Consider the following 16,305-nt stretch of genomic DNA (forward strand, 5'->3'; position numbering starts at 1 on the left):
TTCATAATAAAAAAGAAATATATAAAATTTTTATCAAATATAATATGATTGTTAACAAAAATTGTACCTACTTAAAGTGGACAATTTGATATTTTGGCATATGTATATATCTGTGAAACAATCACTGCACTCAAAATAATATCTCCATCACTCCAAAAGTTTCCTTATGGCTCTTTGTAAAAAATCTCTTCCTCCCACCTATCCCCATGGCCCACTTACTGTCCCCAGAATGACACTATAAATTAGATCTCATTAAAGAAATAAGCCAATTTGAGGAGAATTGACCATGTAACACTATTGAGCCTTCCAACCCATGACATGGTTTATCTCTCCATTTATTTAGATTTTCCTTGATTTCTCTCACCAGCTTTATAAATTTCAGTATAAAGGTTTTTACATCTTTTACAAGAGTATCTCTATTTCATATTTTGATGCTATTATAAAGGATATGTTTTTGTATTTTTAATTTCTAATTATTCATTGTGAGTACATAAAATATAATGTATTTTATATGTATTTTATATCTTACAGAATTTCTGAGTTTGTTCATTAATGGCTTCTACTAACTTTTTAGTAAATTCCATTAGATTCCTTACATAGACAAATATGTCATCTGTGAACAAAAGCATTTTATCCAATTTGGATGCCCTTTTTTTTTTCCTTATCCTGTTTCATTAGCCAGAACTTCCAATATTGTGTTAGGTAGTAGCGATGTGAGAAGACTTGCCTTTTCCCTGATCTGAGGCAGAATAATTCAGTCTTTCATCATTAATATGATGTTAGTTGTAGGTTTTACATAGATCTTTTTTATCAGGTTAAGAAAGTTTGTTTCTATTTTTATTTTGCTGAGGTTTATTTTATTTTTTGGTCAGACAAATATCCCATGCTTTTCAAATTTCTGAAAGACTTTGTGGAGGACTAGTAATATTTCTTTTGTAAACAGTTGGTTAATTTCATCAATGAAGTCATCTAAGAATGAATTTTTCTTTGTGAAAAGGAAAATTATTATCTATATCATCTTGAGTGAACTTTGGCAGCTTTTGTCTTTCAAAGAATTTATCCACTTTATCTAGGTTGTTGAATTTATTGCCATAAAGTTGGTCATAATATCTCATTATTATGTTTAATATCTGTAAGATCTATACTGATATTACCTCTCTTGATTCTGATATTAGTAATTCATGTTTTCTCTTTTTCTGTTCATTTTTTCCTAATTCTTATTTATCTCTGATGTTTATTTTAGACAGTTTCTGTTGTCATCTTTTCAAGTTCATTCATCTTTTTTCTGCAGGATCTAATCTGTTATGATCCTATCCAGTGTAGCTTTCATTTCATGCATTGTGATTTTCATTTCTAGAAATTCAATTTAGGCCTCCCCACTAAGTCTACTTAACTGTTTCATTAAATGGGATACAGTTTTCATAACTATTTTAATACCTTTGGCAGCTAATTCTAACATTTATAACAGTTCTGGATCAGTTTCAATTCATTGATTTTTCTCCTGATTATTGATCATATCTTATTGATTCTTTGCTTGCCTGGTAATTTTAGATTGTTGCTAGACATTGTGAATTTTTATGGGTTTTTTTACTATATATTGTTGAACTTTATTCTGGAATGTGGTTGTTACTTATAAACAGGTTGATCCTACTGTGTCTTGCTTTTACGATTTGTCAGACAACTACAGAGAGCTGTTTAATCCAGGGCTAGTCATTCCCCACACTGATGAAAGACCCTCTGAGCACCTGACCCAGCATCCCCATGATTAGAAGCTTTCCAGTGTAGTTGATCAGTCTCCACTCCTGGTCCCCTGTGAGCAACATCAACAGCTTCTTCTAGTCTTTTCTGGTGTTGCTTTTTTCTTGGCCCTGGGTAGTTTACTCTCACACAGGCAATGAAAAGGACTCTGTTGAATGTTCAAAATGGATCCTCTTTAGATTTGCAGAGTTGTCTAATTTTGCAGCTCTTTATTACTCTTTCCTGGGAACTCTGTCTAACCACTTTGGTCTCCGTGGACCCTCAACAATGTCTTTGCAACTCAGGAAGTTTTCTGGGCTCTGCCTGAATTTTTCTTCCCTATGTCATGGCTTGGAGGCTTTCTCAAGGCAGTAAATCATAGGACTTACCTCATTTGTTTCCCATCATTCAAAGATGATGATCCTGAGTTGCCTTCATTCCACAACTTTGAAAATGTTGGAGTTTTAAAAAATTATTTCCCACTTTTTTGTTTTTGTCAGACAGGAGGGTAAATTTGCTCCCAGCTATCCCATCATATTTTGAAACAGAAGTTATTACAAATAGAGTCTTAAAATTTACAAATAACCTGATAGAAAATTGAATAGGGTATTCAGAAAGGAGATCCAGATGACTAATAAGAAGACATTTACTGTGAGATACAATTTTTTACCCATATAGATGGCAAATTAAAAAATGATGACTTACTATTGTTAGCAAAGTTATGGGGAATAAGTACTTTAATATCCTGTTAGCAGAACTGTGACTTAATACAAACCATTTTGGAAAGTCTGGCAATAAGAAAAACAAATCCACATCATTTGACACAACAACCCTTTTCAGAGAATCTAACTTCAACATAAAGGCCATGTAATAAAATAATAATCATAGTTGTAGTCACAAAGCAGCAGAGTGCTTTTAAACTTCCATAAATAGAAAGGTCAAATGTATCAGTAAATTATACATATGTTATGGAAAAATAATTAGCTACTAAAAGAGTGAGTTCTGTCTCATTTACCATGAGGATTGACCATGATATATTGTTCAGTTAAAAGAGAAGCTAGCCAAGCAACATGAAAACTATAATCCTTTTTTAATAGAAAAAATAAAAGAACAATGGAAAAAGTGAAAGAATAAACACCCTCCTAGTTTTTTAATCTTCAGGAAGGTGTGCTAGAGACATGTCATGAAAAGTTTATTAACTTTTTCATTACTTATCTTTTTTTTTTTTTTTTTTTTGTGATACGTGGGCCACTCACTGTTGTGGCCTCTCCCGTTGTGGAGCACAGGCTCTGGATGCACAGGCTCAGCGGCTATGGCTCACGGGCCCATCAACTCCATGGCATGTGTGATCTTCCCGGACTGGGGCACGAACCCGTGTCCCTTGCATTGACAGGTGGACTCTCAACCACTGTGCCACCAGGGAAGCCCCATTATTTATCTTTGTATCATATTACTTTTTGTACTAAGCAAGTATTGCTTTCAAAAATTAAAACAAAATTAAGAATAATTTGAAAATCCCAAGAATGTTGCCAATCAATGTCCAATATAATTTGCTAAAATATTTACACAAATATTGAAAGAAAATCAATAAGGAAGTCCACTTTAATATGTATGTAATGAAACGTGGGAAGTTTATGGAATATACTGTTATATAGAATTGCAAGAGAAGTTACTTAGTAGATAAATGATATAAGAACACTTGCCAATGGGTACAATTTAATGTTTGTTATGAAAATAAGGCACTAGAAATGGCAGAAACATTTAGAAGAACCTCAACATATCCTCTTACTTTGACCTGTGTTGCTCACTGACCAAGGATATTACCATGTAATTTAAAGTGAGACTACTGATTTGAACTAATGAACTGATATCTTATGTTTTCCTTATTTATACATCTCTTCTAAATGAATTGAATTTAAAACTTTTGTCTTATGTATTTCTTTTCTTTAAAATTTTTTGGCCTTTTTAGTTTTCTATTAAAAATTATCTGATTTTAAGATGGGTAATGTCCCTCCTCACACTCCCTGAATATTTTGGCTTATGTTGATATTTTATTAATTTTTGCTTTTATGGAGTGATTTACATGAGTCTTCTATTTCATCAAAAGCATTTCACTTTTCTCTTTCCAATTGCATTTCTACAAAACCTTCCTTTAAAAGTCAGTATTTTTGTTTTATTGTTCTTCCATAGACCTTCATTTCATACCAATGACATTATGATCACCAAGTCTAAATATGCTCTAGCTGTACACTTTTTAGGATTATATCTTTTCCAGATATTCAGTCAAAGCTGGCTTCAGACTTGACTGCTGGTTAAGTGTACCATACAATAAAAGCAGCCCAACACTGATTCATGGTTCTGAATCTTCCTTAATTCCTCAAATCAGGGTTTTGCTGTAACACATTTTCACCCAAGGCCTTAACCTTTCAAGGATAACTAGTCAATAGCAAGTTTTTCATATTTCATAATTTAGTATTGTCCTGAGAGTCTTTACTACTTTAGAAAAATATAGGATAAAATGTATTCATGTACATTTAACACTTGAAGATTTCTCTTTTAACTAAAATTCTTCAAAGAAATAAAATAAGGTGGATATAACAGACTTGCTTGATGATTTCAAATAGGTAATATATCAGAACTGGAGATCCTGTAATCTGCACGGGAAAAACAATAGCTAACATTTAACATGTGCTCCCTGTGTGTGAGGCATTATCTTAAGCAATTTACATATGTTTATTTATTTAATCATCCAGTCAGACATACTGTTTTGTTTATTACTATTGTTAATTTCATTTTATCAATAAGAAAATTCATGGCCTTGAATGCTTACATTAAGCCACACAGATAATAAGCACCAATGCTTGAATCTGACTCAGGCAATGGGACCACACATTCACATTCATAATTACTACATGACATAGTGTCTCCAGAATTCTATACAGATAATTTTATTTTTTGCTCACAGTTTTAAAACTAAACTCTTCAGAAAATTGACATGGCCCCTAAATTTTTTTTATCATGAAATTAAACAACCTAAATCCTACCTTTGTACAGTAATGCCACAATCATGTGTTATATCTTCTTTAAGCTCTTGATGTCTTGTATTATTTTTTTAAAGCAGGACATTATTTTTATTCCAAGTCAAATACATAAAAATGGATTTTCTCACACTACTCTTAGAATTGTAAAAGGGAAGAGAAAGGCACTAAAGTGATATTTCACCCCCTTATCCTCTGAAACAGCCAGAGCTGGGCCCCAAGTGAAAGTACTGGGTCTTACAGCTCCTGCAGACAGAGGGTAGGTCTTTTCTTCTTATCTCATATGTAAGCCAGTGGTTTTCAAACTTTGGAAAGGTGTGACTATTTGGTGGTTATTCTTTTTTAGATTTTAAGCCAGTGAACATGGCTGGAAATAATTTGAAATGAGGAAATTAGACAAGAGACCACCTTTCAGAAGGGAGACATTAATGAAAGATCATGTTGTAGTCATGATTTTACAAATAGAAGTTATGCCAAAACTAGCCAGTTCATAAGTATTGAAAAAAAAAATCTTATGAGCTAGATGGTTTGCATGAATAATTTTGACATAACAGTTTTATCTATTCACACTGTGAACTTAGATCTCATCAAGCTTTGTAAGTCAATTTCCAACATACCAACAATGACTATGCTGTCATTTATTGTTCATTTTGTTATAATGTGAGCTACTCAACCCCATTTCTCTGTGCCCTGAGTCACACTTCTGTTGTTCTTCCTAACCCTTTCCTGACTCTTTTAGATGTCTTCTGTATGTTTTAAAATTTCTGCACAATAACATATTTCATATGAATACCAGGCTGCTCTATGTTCTGCTTTTCCCTTTACCTGATCCTTTGCCCTCAGTTTTTGTTCTCTTTCTAATGTACACATAACAGACACACATGCATGTAAATGTGGTTACCTAGAGGCTCACTACCTAGAGTAGTTTGAGTTTTCTTCAGATCTCCAGAAGTGGTGTCAGGTTTTCTGTTACTCCACTTAGGGATAAGAAAATAGGCAGTAGACAGAGGAAAGTTGATTTTTGTAATGTCACACAGACAGAATCCAAACTAGAGCTCAGAATGTCTGTCTTTAGGCCTAGAAAGCTGCCAATCTGATGTCTACATTTATCTAATCATTTGCTTCCTTAGTCTCAATTCCTTAGTCAGATAGCTACCAGTGACACACTTTACACACATGTCAAAAACTCAACTTCATCACCACCACCAACAGCAACAGCAATAATACCAGTTTAGCAACAAGGGCAGAATGATATTCTTTGACTGCCTTTTCTGTTTTCAAAAAGAACACATGGATCTGGAAGGGCATCCCCCATATAGGCTATAATAATATATGTAGACTAAGGGACTTGGAGCTCTGATTCAGAAATCTATGCTCGTTTGATTCCAGCATGCTTAATTTCTGAGTAGGTCTAGGCTGACAGGATCTCAGACAAGAGGAAAATAAAAAAGGAGTAAGTTAACTGGGATAAATATGAGAAATATGAGGCATTTAAAATGTTTTCTACCACTAAATTCCTGCTTGTGATTTGCCTCATATTCATCACTTAACCTGTGAGTCTATAAATGGGGGTAGTAGAGCTTCCACCCTCGTCACTCACTGGGGAGCCATGAATAGGACCAGGCAGCCCAGAAAGAGGAGGTTTTAGCAGCCTCCTACCTCTGATGAGCAAAGACATATTTATCTAGCACCAGAATTTGTTAAGCTTGCATGAGCTGTTTCAATTTGATAAAAATGGTCTTTATATCATAGCATCATGCCATATCCTGGTTGCCTTTGTAAATAAACTTTATTTTTTACAGCAGTTTTAGGTTCACAACAAAAGTGAGAGGAAGGTACACAGATTTCCCATACACCTTCTGCCCCCCACCCCCAAGCATAGCCTCCTCCATTATCACCATCCCCCACCAGATGTTACAATTAATAAACCTACATTGAAACATCATTATCACCCAAAGTCTATAGTTTATATTAGGGCTCACTCTTGGTGGGGATATTTTCTAAGAGTTTTGACAAAGTCGTAGTGACATTTATTCCTATAGAGTCCCCCTAAAATCCATATGTTGAAATCCTAACCACCAATGTGATGGTATTAAGAGGTAGGGGCCTTTGATGTGATTAAATCTTGAGGGTGGAGCCCTCATAAAATGAAATTTGAGCCCTTATTTGAGACCTCAGAGAGATCCCTCACCCCTTCTGTCATCTGAGGACACAGAGAAAAAGAAGTTTATCTATGAACCAAGAAGTAGGTCCTCACCAGACATTGAATATGACAGCTCCTTGATCTTGGACTTAACTTATAGAGCTGTGAGAAATAAATTTCTGTTGTTTATAGGTCACTCAGTATTCTGTGATAGCAGCCTGAATGACTAAGACATATATCCACTATTATTGTATCATACAGAACAGTTTCACTGACCTAAAAATCCTCTGTGCTCCACCTATTCATTCCTCCCTCCCCACTGCCCTTGGCTACCATTGATTCTTTTACTGTCTCCATAGTTTTGCCTTTTTAAGAACGTCATATAATTGGAATCATATACTATCTATTTAGATTGGTTTGTCTTACTTAGTAATATATACTTAAGTTCACTCCAAGTCTATTCATGGCTTAATAGCTCACAGTTTTTAATCACTGAATAATATCCGACTGTCAGGATATACCAGTTTATTTACCCATTCACCCACTGAAGGACTTCTTTGTTGCCTCCAAATTTTGGTAATTATGAATACAGCTTCTCTAAACATTCATACTAATTTTCAACCTCTTTGGGTAAATACCAAGGAGCATGATTGCTGGATTGTACGATGAGTATATTTAGTTTTGTAAGGTACTACCGAAATGTCTTCTGAAGTGGCCGTACCATATTTTGCATTCCCACCAACAATAAATAAGAGCTTCTGCTGCTTCATAGCCTTGTTATCATTTGGTGTTGTCAGTGCTTTGAATTTTTGTCTTTCTTATGGTTGTGTGCTCATATCTCATTATTTTAATTTCCATTTGCTTAATGGCACAGGTTGTTGATCACCTTTTCATATGCTTCTTTGCAACCTGTATATCTTCTTTTGTGTAGTGTCTTTCATATATTTTGTCCATTTTTTAATAAAGTTGTTCATTTTCCACAAGTAGGATTGCAACTACCTATTCATTTTCCAGATGTGAAAACAAGGCCAGGAATGACTTGTTCAAAGGGACAAAAACTAGTTAAAAGCAAAAGTTGAATTCTTTCCTCATTCAACCTTTCTTGTCTCACGTCTGGACTGCTATGAAAGATCTTACCATGATCAGGTTTTAGTAGAACAGCTAAGTAGCATACCCCTGACTCCGATCCCTCGTCCACATACCTGAGTGTCTCTCCAAAGCTGATGCTTGGTGAGGTCATTCTGTGAGTGCTCACTGTCTTGAGAACACAAGCCCTGCATCCCAAACTGTGTTCTATCCACATACTGTCTACTGTCCACCTCAGATGTGATACTTTAGGAAAACTGAATTATTAGCTGTTCCCTAACCCTATCAATTTTCTGTCATGGTCTCATCACTTTATACATGGAAATCTTCCTGGATTGTTCTCTTTCACCTCAAACTAACAAATTTCTACCTCTCCATTTTTGATCCCTAGGTACCTTTATGTAAAGGTATTTATTTTCCTTTTTATGATTGTCTTTGTCTTTTGTCTTTTAAAAATTTTTTTCTTAAGCAGGGTGTTTTCCTTTTTAAGAACAGAGACAAGAAGGAAACTCACATTCACTATCTTTCCCATCTCAGTGATGACACCACGATTAAATCCTTTGCACAGTCAGAAATCTAGGCATCACCCTTGAATCAATGCTCACTCTCCTCCCCTCTCACTGTGGCAGCACAGACGACAGCACTGGTACGTGCACTGCTCAACACTGTCCCAACCCTGTCCTGTTTCCAGTCAAGTTCCATTTTAATCTATTTTCCTTATTATGTCCCTAATATTCCCTTTAAGATATAAAACTGATTATTTCACTGTCCAGATAAATACTACCTAGGCCTTCTATTATGTTTAGAATAAAGCCAAGAAGAACCACTGTGATTCAGCCCCTGTCTGCTTATCTGACCTAATATCACTCTTTCTGCTGCTCACTAAAGTCATGATATATATGCACTGACATTGTCTCTGTCCCTTAAAAAGGTTCGACTCTTTCCTGGCTCATTGTCTTATGTTCCAGCTCCTGGAAGACCAGTGCTCCAGGCTCCTTCTCATTCAGATCTCAGTCCTTTGTTACCTCTTCAGAGAGACTGTGGCTGACGTCCCCTCTAAACCTGCTTCCTCAGGCCCTCAGTGCTGTTGCCCTGATTCCTTTCTTAATAGCATATTACTGTCTGAAATGAGCTTGTTTATTCCTTTCTTTCCTTTTTTTTTTTTTAATCTCTTTCCCCACATTAGTATCTAAGATCAATGAGGGCTATCTTGTTTACTGTATTCTTAGAACCTGGAACAAATATATAACAAATAAGCATATTTGATTATTTAATCTATATAATGTTAACATATTTAATAATAATCTATTTCTTCACTGAGAAAGGCAGTAAGAGAGTGCCAAATGCTCCCTTCCTGGCCCTGGCCATATTATGTCTGTACAGTTTCAGTAGAAACAACCACCTTCTGTCCCCAGCACTGAGTGCTATGAGCCTTGTTGGTACTCTGGATCTTTAGAACAAAGTAAAAAGCCCATTTTCAGGCAAAGGACAGGAGCATTGTAGATAGTATCCAGATGTTGCCTGACCCTGCATTTCATAGGTACTAAAGGAAAACTGAAGTTCCTTTAGCTGATCTCCACCTCTTGAGAGCCTACAATTTCTCTCATTGGGATAAAAACAAATCAAAGGATAACCTTCATCACAGAGAACAGACTTAATGCTAATGGATCCTAGAGCATGTTCTTATAGAATAATTAAATGTTTACCTTCTCCCAACGAGCGTTTGCAGAATAAATGTTTTAAATGAGTGGTGAAGGGGGCTGGGGAAAGATTATGACCTGAATGCCAATTCTTGCTATTACTGGGTTGGCCAAAAGTTCGTTTGGGTTTTTCCCTGAGACGTTACGGAAAAACCCGAATGAACTTTTTGGTCAACCCAATGCTTCTTCCATGTCTTTGATGAAAGGACTTGACAGACACATTCTTATTGATAGGGAGGCTGAAGGGTCTTATACTACCTGATGTTGGACGTGATTCCAAGGAAGCAGGCATTACTTTTAACCTTTGAGATGCAGCATTAGGGAGGGTGGAAATCCAAGCCCTGAAAGGAGCCTTAGAAAAGGACCATCAATGTCCTGATGGCTGAGAGGATCTGGTGGCTTCCTGCAGTGAATCCCTTCAGCAACATGCAGAATTGGATTGACTCTGACTACTCGCTGTGTATATTCATTTTGTGGAGGAAGGAGAGAGGGGCTGCCTGATGCAGTTGACTCTAGTGCCCTTGAGGATAGCTATACAGATGTCCTGTGGGATTGAGTCCTGAGGGAAGCCTGAGAAGAGAGAGATGTCCCGTTCCCCCTTCAGAGGGTCAGCCCAGCCTGCCACCCCCTGCATGCCCACCAGAGCAAACCAAGTCTTCCTTGCTTAGAGGTTTGCCCCTGACAAAGGGGCTCTAGCACAAGATTTTTTTTTCCTTTTACAACTTTATTGGAGTATAATTGCTTCACAATGGTGTATTAGTTTCTGCTTTATAACAAAGTGAATCAGTTATATATATAATCTGTTCTCATATCCCTTCCCTCTTGTATCTCCCTCCCTCCCACCCTCCCTATCCCACACCTCCAGTCGGTCACAAAGCACCGAGCTGATCTGCCTGTGTTATGCGGCTACTTCCCACTAGCTATCTACCTTACATTTGGTAGTGTATATATGTCCATGCCTCTCTCTCGGTTTGTCACAGCTTACCCTTCCCCCTCCCCATAACCTCAAGTCCATTCTCAAGTAGGTCTGTGTCTTTATTCCTGAATGTTGAAAAAAATCCACCTTGCAGATAGGCAAACACCATTTACCATCCATTTGAAAGACCTTACCAAATTGAGAAAGGGAAACCCAGCTGAACAATCCAACAGGAGGTTCCCATTGAGGCAGAAACAATGAAGCAAAGAAAGGAATAAAGGACAGCACCCAGGTCTTCAAACTCTAAATCTGTGTTCTTTCACTTTGCAATTCTGATTTATTTCACGAGACTACTTAGAAACTGTCACATCGTATTTTGACATATTTTTTCAAATACTTCTTTTACTGTATTGCACTCATATACCACAACAAGTCCATTTTCTCAGTTACTGACCATGAAACTAAAGTTTTTTTATCAACTGTCTCTTCTTTTCCCTTCTTTAGTATTCAGTAGCTGGAATTTTCACTCAGCATCCTTCACTGTAACTGGATACTCTCATTCTAGCTCACCTTTGCTCATCTTCCGTGCCAGATTCACCTTTCCCATCTGGCAAACAATTCTGCTCTCCTCTAATACACTGTTTGAAAAAGCAGCACTTTAATTATGTCTAAGGACTACTCTATTCTAATACAATTAAATATTCAGGAAGAATACTATGCAATGAGTTTTTGTGATTATAGTGGAGGTAGCTAGAAGCTGCAAGCCCAATAAAAGTATAACATTTTTTCAAAAGGCAGGCAAAGCATACTTTATACTCTTTTCAAATATTTGTTTTAAAAACTTAACATGACTGAGTGGGTTGTTGTTTCCTGACTAAAAGATAACTCAGAAGAAATCATCACAGCATTTTCATTTGGGAGAAAACAAAGGAGAAATTCTAGAAGAGATTTTCTCATGAGATATTTACATAGCTCTCCTTAATTAATACTTTTTTTTCACTTTAGAGTTCAACTTTTTTTAATAAAACAAAATTTTAAAGTAGCAGTCACAAAAACAAAAACCTACTGAATGGGAGAAAATATTTGCAAATGATATGACAAATAAGGGGTTAATATCCAAAATATTTAAAAAACTCATGCAACTCTACATCAAGAAAACAATCAGATTAAAAAATGGGCAGAAGAACTGAATAGACATTTTTCCAAAGAAGACATACAGATGGTCAACAGGCACATGAAAAGATAATGAACATCATTCATCTTCAGCGAAATGCAAGTCAAAACCACCATGAGATATCACCACACATCTGTCAGAATGGCTATCATCAGAAAGAACACAAATAACAAAAGTTGGTGATGATATGGAGAAAAGGGAAACCTTGTACACTGTTGGTGGAAATGTAAATTTGTGCAGCCACCGTGGAAAAAAACAGTATGGAAGTTTCTCACAAAACTAAAAATAGAGCTACCATATGATCTAGCAATTCCATTCCTGGGCACATATCCAAAAGTAACAAAAACACTAGTTGAAAGTATACATGCATTGTGGATGGACTTGGACAGTATTACGTTTAGTGAAATAAGTCAGAGAGAGAAAGACAAATATTGTATGGTATCACTTATATGCAGAGTATAAAAATAAAACTAGTAAATATAACAAAAGAGTAGCAGCCACTAAAACATTAGCATAACATTGGCAATAAATAATTTTTTAAACCAACAGAAGGAATCAAAGTGGAATTGGGTGAACAGTGACTCAGAGGGTTTTAAGAAGGCCTCTGTCCTTGCCCAGGTATGTTGCTGAAAGTTGCTTGCTCTAACATTTCCTGAACAAGTATAGGGATGCAGTATCTACACTCACTTATGCTCCACTGGTTCAGGCCTTTTCTGTACTGTGTCCTCAGCACTTACCTCAGTGCCTGGCACTACTTGCTGCTCAAAAATACATTGAATAGCCCTCTCCACCCCATCTCTCATCTGCGTCTGTGCCTTGTCCCCTTCTCTCAGTCTCTTTCTTCCCCATCACTTCCCCAGACACTGACACCCAGTTACTCCAGTTTCCCCGATTTCAGCTTTGGTCTTCAGCCCCATTCACCCGAGAATTTGCCTGAAGGCCACCCCCAACTCTGCACCTGCCCCCTTAGGGCCACTAAGGACCATGACTAAGACAGGTGCCATCCGCATGGCCCCACCACTCAGGGTGGAGGAAGAAGACGAGGAGGACTATGAGCCTGTCCCTGAGCTCCCCAGCCCCACCCAGGAGCGCTGGCAGAAGCCTACTCCTCAGCACCAGACCCCACCCCCAGGAGTACGCTTTCACCTTCTTTGAACCCAACAACCCTGCCTTTCAAGAGATTCTGTGTGACCCGCAGACCACCATCGCTGAGTTGTTCGCCACTGTGCATCAGTGGGTGCCCCAAGTCCAGTACAAGATCGATGTCATTGGCAATGAGATTCTGCGATGAGGCTGCCATGTGATGGGCTGACCTAACATGACACTGCTCCATTATACATGCAAGGTTGGGGCCCATGGAGTCGAGTTCCCTGTGGCGGCTATGCATCTCTTGCAGCAGCTGCTGGCGCTGGGCGCAGATGTGACCCTGTGCAGCTGCTGGACCAACATGAACATGCCCCACTACTCAGCCTATTTTGACATGCCCAGTCTCGTGCACATGTTACTGAAGGGTGTACGGTCCCGAGTGGTGAGCTCCAAGTGCAGTGACTTCAGCCACGGCTCAGCCCTGCACATCGCTGCTTCCAGCCCATGCCTGGGCGCGGCCAAATAATTTGCTGGAACATGGCACCAACCCAGCACTTCGGAACCGAAAGGGACCCGTGCCAGCGGAGGTGGTCCCAGAGGAGTTGTCCCATGGACATATCCCTGGACAAGGCTGAGGGGCGCTGGTGGCCAAGGAGCTGTGGCCGCTACTGGAGGAGGCTGTGCCACTCTCCTGAACCCTCCCTAGGGTCACACTACCTAACTATGACAACACCCCAGGCAATGCCATGCTCAGCACACTGGACCTGCACCTGGGAGACTGTGTGCTACTGGATGGCCAGAAGACCCACAGCTGCAGTTCTGCGAGACCTCAGAGTTCGCCAATGGCCGGTGAGTGGGCATGCAGCTTGATGAACCTGAGGGCGAGAAAGATGGCAGTGTTGGGGGTGTCTGGTACTTCATCTGCCCTCCCAAGCAGGATCTCTTTGCCTCTTTGTCCAAGATCTCCAAGGCAGTGGGCACACCTTCGTGATCCGTCACCTCTACACCTTGGACTCCCTGGATGGACTTCTCCCGTGTCACTGGCAAAGATCGCAGGGAACACAAAGGTAAGAAGAGGTCCCCATCAGCCCTGACTCTGGGTGGCCTGCAGCAGTGTGAGGGAGCCAAGGCTGAAGTTGAAGACCAAATCCTCATCACAGGCCAGAAGCAAGGGATTGTGCACTTCTGCAGGAAGCCAGATTTTGTCCCAGGTTACTGGTATGGTATCCAGCTAGACCATCAGCAAGCACGATGGCTCTGTCTTTGGTGTCTGGTACTTCATCTGCCCCCTTTGGCATGGAGTCTTTGCACCAGCATCTGGAATTCAGAGGATTGGTGGATCCACTGACACCCCTGGGGACAGTGTTGGAGCCAAAATTGAATCAAGTGGCAATGATGCAGACCAAAACACCTTCACAACAGTCTGGACCCCAAAGGACATCACATCAGAGAGCTCTATCTCCAGGTTGCTCTTCTGCTGCTGGTTTCCCTGGATACTGAGGGAGGAGATGCAGTCTTAGAGGCTCTGGACATTCCACAGAGACACAGAACCCCTTCTAGAATCTCCTGACACAAGGAGCCCCCTAGTCACTTGAGATAGCATTTCCCAGTAACGTATCCAGAAGAGAGACCCCATTAGCCAGCCCTCGATCACTAAGGCCCCATTATTAACAGATTCCCCTGTGATAACCCCCCAAATATAGACCTTATGCTACCCAGAAAGAGATTCCCTGAGTGTAGTACCTTTAGGCTACTCCCAACCCGTCAGATCAGACCCCCCAATAACAGATTTCCACATCACCTCAAATGACAGGAACTTTCTCTACATAATGCTCTACAGCAGAACATTCCTGAGTCACTGGCTCAGAACCCTTCCCTATTAACAAAGATTCCCCCCACGCCCCCATCAAGTCCCCTTGAAAGAAACACCCCCAGAGCAAGAGTAACAGACTCACATTTAACATCAGTCCCCTCAAGATATTTTGACCCCCACAGTCACCCCCAAACCCTTACACTGCAATCAGAGTCTCCTTCCATTAACAAAACCTCCTGCTCTTACCCCTCAAGAAGAGACCTACATTAACCAGCCCACTGTCACCTCCAATTTACAGGCACCAAACAGTCCTGGAAGTGCTAATTACAGGGCCGCCAAGTCTTCCTGTCCTCTGCACCCTCAAGAAACACCCAGTATCTTGTATGAAGCCCACCCCATGCAGCCCACAGCACCTGTTCTGGCCAGGCTTTCAGAAATTTCTCTATATTTTAAGTAATTATTTCCCCCTTTGGGGGACCCCAAAATTTGGAGGCCCCATTCTGGGACTCTGAGGATCCCAAACCCAAGAGTACATGTCATGTCCCAGACTTTCCTGTGTCCCCAAGTCCTACAGCCCCTAGGAGGCTCCAAAACCCTAACTCCCAAGACCCCCAAATCATGGAAACCCCAAATCCCCCAGGAATCCCAAATTAAAAAAAAATCCAAGCCTCTAGGAAAACCCAGTCATGGAAGGTTCTTGTGCCTGGGATGGAGGAGAGTAGTCTGGATATGCATCCCGGGCCCCCGGGGCACCTCAAGCCCTATTCGTAGGCACTAGGGGACAACAAACAGGAATTCTCATCCCTGGAAACCAGAGGAATTCAGTGCCCTGAGTTCATGTATCTTTAGACACCAAAATTCCAAGAGGCCCAGCCGCAATGCCCCAGATCTTCAAGCCTACATCTTTAATACATGAGGGACACCAGGCATTGAGGGGATCCCAAATCCTGGACCCCCCATTTCAATGTACATTCTGGTCACAGGTCCAAAACACCAAACCTAAGTTACTGGCACTGAAGGTCTTCACAGCATCCTGGTCAGACTAAGAGCCTGATGGAGATCCTGAAGACCTAGGGGGTCCAGGGCAGACCCTGAAACCAAGGAGAGCTCATGACTGTCCTTCACTTCATGTCTCCAAACTCAGCATGACCCCTACTCCCTTTAATAAAGATGTGTCTGTGGCCAAAAATAAATAAATAAATAAAATACATTTAATAAGTAAATGGATTATTTATTTTAAGAAAACTTCTTTAGGCACTTGTAAAACTCCAGCTGGTTAGATGCTTTACTGTCTTGAATATATAAATTTTTCATGTCCAGGGAAGGACTGGAATTGCAAGATTATTGGTAAAAATCACCCATGTAGTCCATATTCTATCAACCTTATTCATGCGCAGAATTTGCACTCTCCTTTAAACATATCCTTATCATGATGATTTCTTTGTTAAGAATTTGCGCCCCTTAGGTCAATGTATCAGTACCAATAACTATCATCAGTTTTGTGTTAACCAAGAGTTCATTTTTCATACTTGTAAATTAAGGTATATATTATATGCCAAAGTATTAAATTACTCTAAGTCCCCTACATATCAACCAGTTCCACTCCAAGAGT

General features: G+C 39.4%; 1 protein-coding gene and 1 pseudogene across 2 annotated transcripts in view; both read left to right on the plus strand.

The window, feature by feature from the left end:
• KHDRBS2 (KH RNA binding domain containing, signal transduction associated 2) overlaps positions 1-16,305 on the plus strand; it is a 657,141-nt gene that overhangs the window by 368,358 nt on the left and 272,478 nt on the right. The window lies entirely within an intron of this gene.
• LOC132497605 (CAP-Gly domain-containing linker protein 3-like) lies at positions 12,779-14,400 on the plus strand (annotated as a pseudogene).

Source organism: Mesoplodon densirostris, chromosome 10 (genome assembly GCF_025265405.1).
Source record: "Mesoplodon densirostris isolate mMesDen1 chromosome 10, mMesDen1 primary haplotype, whole genome shotgun sequence".
Classification (NCBI taxonomy): domain Eukaryota; kingdom Metazoa; phylum Chordata; class Mammalia; order Artiodactyla; family Ziphiidae; genus Mesoplodon; species Mesoplodon densirostris.